General features: G+C 36.2%; 1 pseudogene; it reads right to left on the reverse strand.

The window, feature by feature from the left end:
• Positions 1-5,422: 5,422 nt before the first annotated feature.
• LOC120524532 lies at positions 5,423-6,427 on the reverse strand (annotated as a pseudogene).
• Between the last annotated feature and the right edge of the window lie 2,465 nt (positions 6,428-8,892).

An 8,892-nucleotide genomic window follows, 5' to 3' on the forward strand; every position in this document is an offset into this window, starting at 1 on the left:
CATACAAACAATGTAGCTCAAAGTGCTTTACATGATGAAGAAAGAGAAAAAAGACAGAATAAATAATTAAAATTAGGGAGCACTAATTAACATACTCAATCAGTCCATCAAGTGCTCCTGGTAGAACTGTTTCTAGTTATAAGTACTTCACTGTAAACCTGCGATACAGTTATAATATTGCACAATCTGAACCACTTTATAAAGCGCATATTTATATATGACATCATTTTTAAGATGAAATGCAGGAAAATATGTTTATTACATTATACAGATAAAATGTTAAAAATTTAATAATTAAATATGTGAGGACATGGTGAACAGCAGTAGCGATGAACTGGCACCCCATTCAGGGACTGATCCTGCCTCGCGCTTTATGCTTGCTGGGACTGACATGACCCTGAATGGATAGGAGGATAGAATAATTAAACATGTACTACGAAGATATTTCAATGTTCCTTAAAAGTTTTGAAGAATCAATGTTCTCAGCTTACAGATGGTTTTACATCTATTACAGAGCTGATTGTGTGGCGATTGGGAATCTGGAGAAAGAAAAGGAAGGACTGGAATTGGGGGTTAATACATTTGAAAGAGACAGTACTGCTGCAATAAATTATTTCATCAAAGGTTGGGCACGGTGCAGCAAGAATCTTTTGTGAGGCAGGAACAATCTCTGAACAGGGTGTGAGCTCATCACTATCACTGTGCCATCACGTTCCCATGTTTAATAACGTGATTTAATTATTTAAATTATTCAGAGATCTGTAATATCACAAATGTAATGTAATTGTTGTGGTAGTAAATTAAAGGAGTGGATGGATGAGAATTACTTGTTTTTAAACACAGATAAAACAGAGGTGTTAATTGTTAGAGGGAATGATGCTGATCACAGGAATATTTTGTCATCATTTAACTCAGTTGGAATCATGATTAATTTTACTGAATCTGCCCGCAATCTAGGAGTTATCTTTGACTCTAATCTAGCATGTCAGTTAAAGCGCACATTACAAAGTTGTCCAAATCATGTTTCTTCCATCTTAAAAATGTTGGGAAATTAAGGCGCTTTCTAAATAAATAGGATTCTGAGAAATTAATTCATACATTTATTTGTAGTAGGATTGATTACTGCAATGCTGTGTTCACTGGATGTTCTAACTGTTCTTTATACAGCCTCCAGTTAATCCAAAATGCTGCTGCAAGAATTATTACAAAAACAGGAAAATACGAACACATAACTCCAGTTCTTAAATCCTTACACTGGCTCCCAGTTAAGTTTAGGGCAGATTTCAAAATCCTCATTTTAACATATAAAGCATTAAATGGCCAAGGTCCAGCTTACATGTCTGAACTTATCATGACTTACAAACCAGAGCGCACATTAAGATCTCAAGATGCTGGTCTGCTTATGACTTCAAGGATTAATAAAATAACAGTGGGAGGTCGAGCTTTTAGTTACAAAGTCCCAAAACTGTGGAATGGTCTCCCTGCTACTATAAGAGATGCCCTTTTGGTCTCAGCTTTTAAATCCCAGCTGAAGGCTCACTACTTCAGTTTAGCATATCCTGACTAGAGCTGCTGATCAACTGTACAGACTGCATCTCTGTTGTTAGTTATTAGCACCAAAAAACATAAGTAACATGATAGTTATAATTTGTTACTAACCCTCACCTATTCTGTTTCTCTTCTCGGCACTCAAATGTGGCACTTGGTGCCACAGCTCACCTGCCAAGTTGTTTTGCCTGCCTCAGGTAAAGTCATCCCTGATGGAGGATCGCAGGAATCGTGGGGTAGAGGCGTCCTTTCATTGGATTTTCTGGCCCAGCGCTGTTTTAGCTGTGGAATGGCCAAATGGGGGAGGGAGCTTGATGGCTGAGGCCTCCAGGTCTCTAAACAAATCCAAATCCTATTATGTGATATCGTCTACTGTTAAATTCTGCTCTGTACTTGTAATTTTTTTATTTTTATACTGTATTGAGAATTTGTTCTGTTTTGTGTATTGTATTGTATTGACCCCCTTCTTTTTGACACCCACTGCATGCCTAACCTACCTGGAAAGGGGTCTCTCTTTGAGCTGCCTTTCCCAAGGTTTCTTTCATTGTTTTCCCTGCAAGGGTTTTTTGTTTTTTGTCTTCTTAGAGAGTCAAGGCTGGGGGGCTGTCAAGAGGCAGGGCATGTTAAAGCCCATTGCAGCACTTCTTGTGTGATTTTGGGCTATACAAAAATAAATTGTATTGTATTGTATAATTAATTCTTTGTCCTGTCGGAGGAAGGAAAGCCCATTTAAGAAGCACGTAGTGATACACACACATAGAGCACATACAAAACAAAGCATTTAACGTGCTACTTTAGTTACAATGGGACTTAAGAAACTTAATTTACTTAATTTTTAAGTAAATTAAATGATTTGAAGGTGAAGTTTATGATGCTCTACTTTAATGACAAAATAAACTGTGATTAAAGTGGAAATTTCGATATTAAAGTTGACATTTCAAGCTTTTTTCCCCACTGTGTTCCTATTTTTTTTTCTTTTCTCTGTACCCTAATAAGCTTCCATATGACTCTCAGACGATGGGCTACAACTCACCTTTTCACAGCGACTTTGATATCTGACAACTTCTTATTTATTTTGGGCACTTTGTGAACTTAAACTTTTGAGTTTCTCCCTATTTACAACCCTATATATGACATCATATAGTACTGTTATGAAAAGCATGTATTTAAAGTAGTCACTAACTGCTCACATGCACAGTTACTTCATTCTATTATCACTGTTATTTTTGAATATGACTCACTGTTACTAAAATATTTAATAATATGAAAACCGGTTCTCTGAAGTAACTGAAAAAGTGTAAAATGCATTAGTTAACTAAGTCATTGAATACACCCGAATGTTATGCACATCCATACATTTACTGCCTTGTTAAACTTGCTTAAAGTAGGTAAGGTTACAGGAATTTAAATTTTTATACTGGCAGCATCAGGTGTGAGGTATGAACCAATCTAATTTATTACTGGAGGACAGAAGAAAATAATTACTGATCAAAAAAGAATCTCTTAATGTATGTAAGTAGTACAACTGGGAGAGAAAGATAACACTTTAGTTTAGGTATCCATTATAATGTTCTCTTAAATGTCTCCACACTAGAACTGATTTTTTAATACTTATTAACATGTCATAAAACAATGAACAATGACACGGATATGTTTCAGGAGTCTTCTTATTTTATTTTTAATGATAATTTATTATTGTTCATAACATACACATAAATACAATTTTTATGTTTTTTAATAAAACGTGTATATTCTGTTAATAGCTTCTTCATAATGGATATCCATACTCAAGCATGACCAAGATAAAAAGACATTAAACATGTACCCATTTCTAGAGATTTTATGTGTTAATATTTATTTGTAAGATATAAGAAGATCATAAAACATACCAGTTTACTGAGTTTTTTTTACTTTAATTTCATCTAGAATTGAAGTGCTTAATGGAAAAGAATAATGTTTATACATTACCATAATAATATGAATCTTAAATCTACTGAAAATGTGACATTAAAAGTTATAAAGTGACCAAAAGCTTTATTTACTATTTCTTGCTGTATCTTTTTTATACACTAAATATATGCAAGATAGTTTGAGGTTTTGTGCAAAAAAAAAAAAAAAAAGTTTAAGAACTCTGTTAAATTAAATTACTGACCACTCTGAAAAAATAATTTTAACAAAATACCACATAATATGCTTTATTTCTTATGAACACGATTATTTTATCTATTTATGCATTCATTTTTAATCAATGTATCTAGTTTTGGAATGTGACTGGGTGAGACAGAGTCTATCTGGTCTGGAAGCAGCCCTGGATGAGGCACCAGTCCAGTGCAGGGCACACTCACTCATAACAGGGTAATTTAAAGATGCCACTGAATATAATACCTACATTGTTAGGATGTGGAAGAATCAGTACTCTGATTAAAACCAATGCAGTGTTCCAGTCTTCTCTGTAAGGTAGTACTTTTAACTGCTGTGGCACTATTCAAGCCATAACATTAATTTAAAAGCATTTTGTTAGATGTTCTAAGCAGAAAAAAGGAGAACATTATGGTTGGTTTACCTAGAGAGATGGAGTGCAGCACACTGGTCTGTGAAATGCTTCTGGTAGAGCACCACCTATGACAATGGTTGCAATGTTCGCTCCATACTTCATGTGAAATGCCTAAAACCTTACCTTTTTAAAAGCTATCAGTTGAATCAAGGTACCAGAAACTTATGAAACTCAAAGCTCTCATGATAGATAAAGTCTTTCAGAAACAATCAGATATATTTTGGCTTGCCCCTTTTGCTTGTACTCACAAGTGCAGCATTTCAGTCTTTCATAATGTCATAGTTCTTACTGAAAATTAGTTACCGAGAACTCCTGAATCTGAATCTGACAATAACATTTAATGAGCCCTGGTTGCCTGAGCATGTACACCCTCTATTTTGAAATCCATGCATCCATCCAATATCCAACCCACTATATCCTAACACAGGGTCACGGGGGTTTGCTGGAGCCAATCTCAGCCAACACAGGGTGCAAGGCAGGAAACTAACCCCAGGCAGGGCGATAGCCCACTGCAGGGCACAAACACCCAGCACACACTAGGGACAATGTATAATCACCAATGCACTTAACCTGCATGTCTTTAGACTGTGGGAGGAAACCCACGCAGACATGGGGAGAACATGCAAACTCCACGCAGGGAGGACCCGGGAAGCAAACCTGGGTCTCCTAACTGCGGGGCAGCAGCGCTACCCATTGCGCCACCCTATTTTGAAATGCCACTGCCAAGTTGGATGTGTTGGCATAAATGAAAGTTTCTCTACTTTTTCTTGTCCATGTTTTAAATTAAAAAAAACAAAACACAACTGTGAGACTGCATGCGTACATCAGGGTTCTCTTTCAAATTCTTTCAACCACCACCTCATACACTTTTGTAAAAAAATACATATAGTCGGGGTTCTGATGATATACCTAGCCTAACAGTAATATCAAAGTTAGTACTAAAGGAGTGAATGACATATATTTTACTGATTACTGTGCTAAATATGTTTTAATTTTATGGAAGGCTTTGTAACCTTTGCGATACATGCCAATACACCATCCGAATTGACCAAGAAAAATTTTATTTCTCTATATAAACCTTTCAAGAGCCATGTTATTCCAATTCAGATTCAATACCAATTATTTGATTTCAGATTGCACATCTGATTCACATCCACAAAACCTTTAGAAATGAACATAAAAATCTTTACGGGTTAGTGGAGACCATTGAGTCTATTAAGCTTGTTTGGTCAGCAAACAACTATGGTACCCCACTATAATATCAAAATACTGCATACTGCACATATATAAAACATAAAATGAAAGAAATTTCACTTACTTTTAAAGATTACTTACTGATTTAATTTGCATTTTTGCAAAGTGCTTATTAAATGCATTTCGAATTTCCTTTGTTCTAGTAGCATAAACAAGAGGATTTAACACTGGTGGCACAAGAAGATATAAAACTGCAAACATAATGTGTATCTGGGGTGGCACAGATTAACCAATTCTGTAAACTAAAAAAGTGAACAATGATGTAATATAAAAATAAAGAATCACAAAAAGATGAGAGCCACATGTGTGAAATGCTTTCAGCTGAGCAGACTTTGAGCCAAGCTTTAAAACTGTCCGCAAAATCATCACGTATGTGAATGTAATAAATATAACATCCAAACCTAATATAGAAAATGCGACAAAGAGACCATAGTAGCTATTCATTGATATATCAGTACATGCCAGTTTTACAACGGCCATGTGATCACAATAGCAGTGTGAAATGACGTTTGTGGCACAATAAGGCAATCTTGAAGCAAGAGTTGGAATCAAGCCAGTTAAAATAAAACCTCGTATGAGAAATATTGAAAATGTTTTAGCCACAAATTTGTTTGACAATATTGAAGTGTAACGTAAAGGGTTATAAATCGCAACATATCTGTCATAAGCCATAATAACTAATATGGAAGATTCAAGAGAGGAAAAAAAATGAATGCAGAACATTTGAACAAAGCAGCCCTCAAAGGTTATTCTTTTCTCATTAAGGAAAAATATGTGAAGCATTTTGGGTAACGTTGATGTGCATAGACCAAGATCCACTAGTGCTAAAAGAGAAAGGAACAAATACATTGGAGTGTGTAGATTTTTTTCAAGTCGAACCAGGAAAATGATTATGAAATTGGCTGCAACAGCTAAAAGGTACATGACAGTAAAAGGAATAGAAAGCCAATGCTGGTAACTGTCCATCCCTGGAAACCCAAGAAGGACAAACTCTGGTGAATGCAGGGAGGAGATATTGCCCACTGGCATTGCTGCGGTCTCTGCAAAATAAACAGAAATAATATGAATCATTAAAAGTATAGGTATACATTTAGTAGACAGATTTTAAAAATTATACCTTTTATCAAAGATTACACAAATTATGACTCTAATTCATTTTAAAATAATATATATTCTAAACATGTAAACAGCTTTAGACAGTAGTAAATAAACTAATAAACTTACGATGTGTACTTTGCTGACAATATTCAATACTTTCATTAAATGGATTTTTTCTAAACCTTTCACATATATATTTTTTGACAGTCTGACGTACTATCCAGTAACAGCAAAACTAAAATTTATCCAGAAGTGCCTACTTATACATCTACAGTCTTCATTGTTCATTGGTGAGAGACGTTAGACTGCCCAGAGGAATACGTATGTTATTTTATTTAACCATTTACCAGTATTTTTTTAATGATACACATGAGACATCATCTGCTATGTGCCTTGAAGCTGTGAAGATCTGAAAACAAATACGTGTTAACTTTGGCACAAGCAAACAACATTTATTTATACAGCACATTTTCATACAAAAAATGTAGCTCAAAGTGCTTTACAAAATGAAGAATAGAAAAATAAAAGACACAGTAAAAAATAAAATAAGTCAACATTAATTAACATAGAATAAGTAAGGTCCGATGGCCAGGGTGGACAGAAAAAACAAAAAAAAAACTCCAGACGGCTGGAGAAAAAAAATAAAATCTGCAGGGATTCCAGATCATGAGACTGCCCAGTCCCCTCTGGGCATTCTACCTAACATAAATGAAATAGTCCTCTTTGTATTTAGGGTTCTCACGGAAGGACTTGATGATAATGGTCACGTAGACTTCTGGCTTTCAGTCCATCAATGTTGGAGCATCATGATGCTTTGAGTAGGTGGTGGTGGCGCGAAGAAACCGGAAGAAGTAGTGTGTTAAAGAAGTAATGAAAAAGAAAAGGAAACATTTTAATAATAACATAACATGATTGACAATGTAATTGTTTTGTCATTGTCAAGAGTGTTGCTGGCATATATATATATACATACACATCTACATATATACACACACACATATACATACACATCTATCTATCTATCTATCTATCTATCTATGTATCTATCTATCTATCTATCTATTGTCGCGGATGACAGGGGCGACGACCTGGCTGGGACACCTTGGAGGACCGGAAGTGGGTGTGTGCCCATCTGGGATCACGTGGGGGCCGCCTTCCTGGTTTCTTTGGGGGCCACGGGTTCAGGGCATGGAAGCCCACCCTGTAGGGGCCCGTGGTCACCGCCAGGAGGTGCCCCAATGCCTTGGGAACTTATGACCTCAGCACTTCCTCCACACCAGGAAGTGCAGGGGGGAAGATTAAGATGGATACCCGGAGAGCTGCCGGGGTAACATCCGGCACTTCCACTACGCTGGGGCGTGGCAAACGAGGGAATGCCGGGAACCACCTGGAGCTCATCTGGGAGCGTATAAAAGGGGCCGTCTCCCTTCATTCAGGACTGGAGTCAGGTGGAAGCAGGACAAGGCACGTGAGGAGTGTGGAGGCGGCCCGAAGAGAGGCATTTGTGAGGCCAGGACTGTGTGTTGGGGTTTGTGCACATTGAACTGGGTCTGAGTGACCATTATTTGTAAATATTGTATATAATAAATACGTGTGGTGGTGAAGAACAACACGTCCGCCTGTCTGTGTCCGGGTCGGCTCCACATCATCTATATCAATCTATATCTATATATGTATATCTATATCTCTATCTCTATCTCTATCTCTATCTATATCTATATCTATATCTATATCTATATCTATATATATATATATATCTATATATACATATATCTCCTTTGGGGTGCGAGCAACTGTTGCTGGGGGTGCCAGAATCCATCGAGGAAGAAAAATGAAAAACATTATTTGTACAAAATCTTAATTTATCTATCCATTCCTAAATAATTAAATGGGCAGGCTATTTCGTATCAGTGCAATACGCTGCTTGTTAAAACAGATGACTCCTGCTCTTACATGCACTTAGTGCTGCGTGGGTATTATGAACTATCGTATCTGTTTGAAGTTGTATTTAAATTTAAATATAAGTAATTTTTATTTGGTCGACAGAAATATGTTTAGTAGGAATGTAAGTTAAATTTAGTCATCATTGCATAAGTTTTTTTTCTTCATCATAGATATTTAAAGACTAAATTCAACTTCCATTCCTACCAAAGATATTTCTGTCGACTAAATAGAACCTACTTATATCCAAATTCGAGCTATTGAGCTGTCGCCTGCCTGAATAAGTCACTTACTTTTTACCGTTCATTTAATCATGGCTAGTCGCGGAAAAATTATAACATGGAAGGAGGATTACACTGAGTATGGCTTTACCAAAACAATTATTGATGGCGAATAAAGTATCCATTATTCATAAAGCTTCAATTGGTGTACTTGTTTTTCTGCGTTAACCTCATATTTTTTCATACTTCTTTTCAAACCAAGGGGGTGCGACGGTA

Source organism: Polypterus senegalus, chromosome 2 (assembly GCF_016835505.1).
Source record: "Polypterus senegalus isolate Bchr_013 chromosome 2, ASM1683550v1, whole genome shotgun sequence".
NCBI lineage: Eukaryota > Metazoa > Chordata > Cladistia > Polypteriformes > Polypteridae > Polypterus > Polypterus senegalus.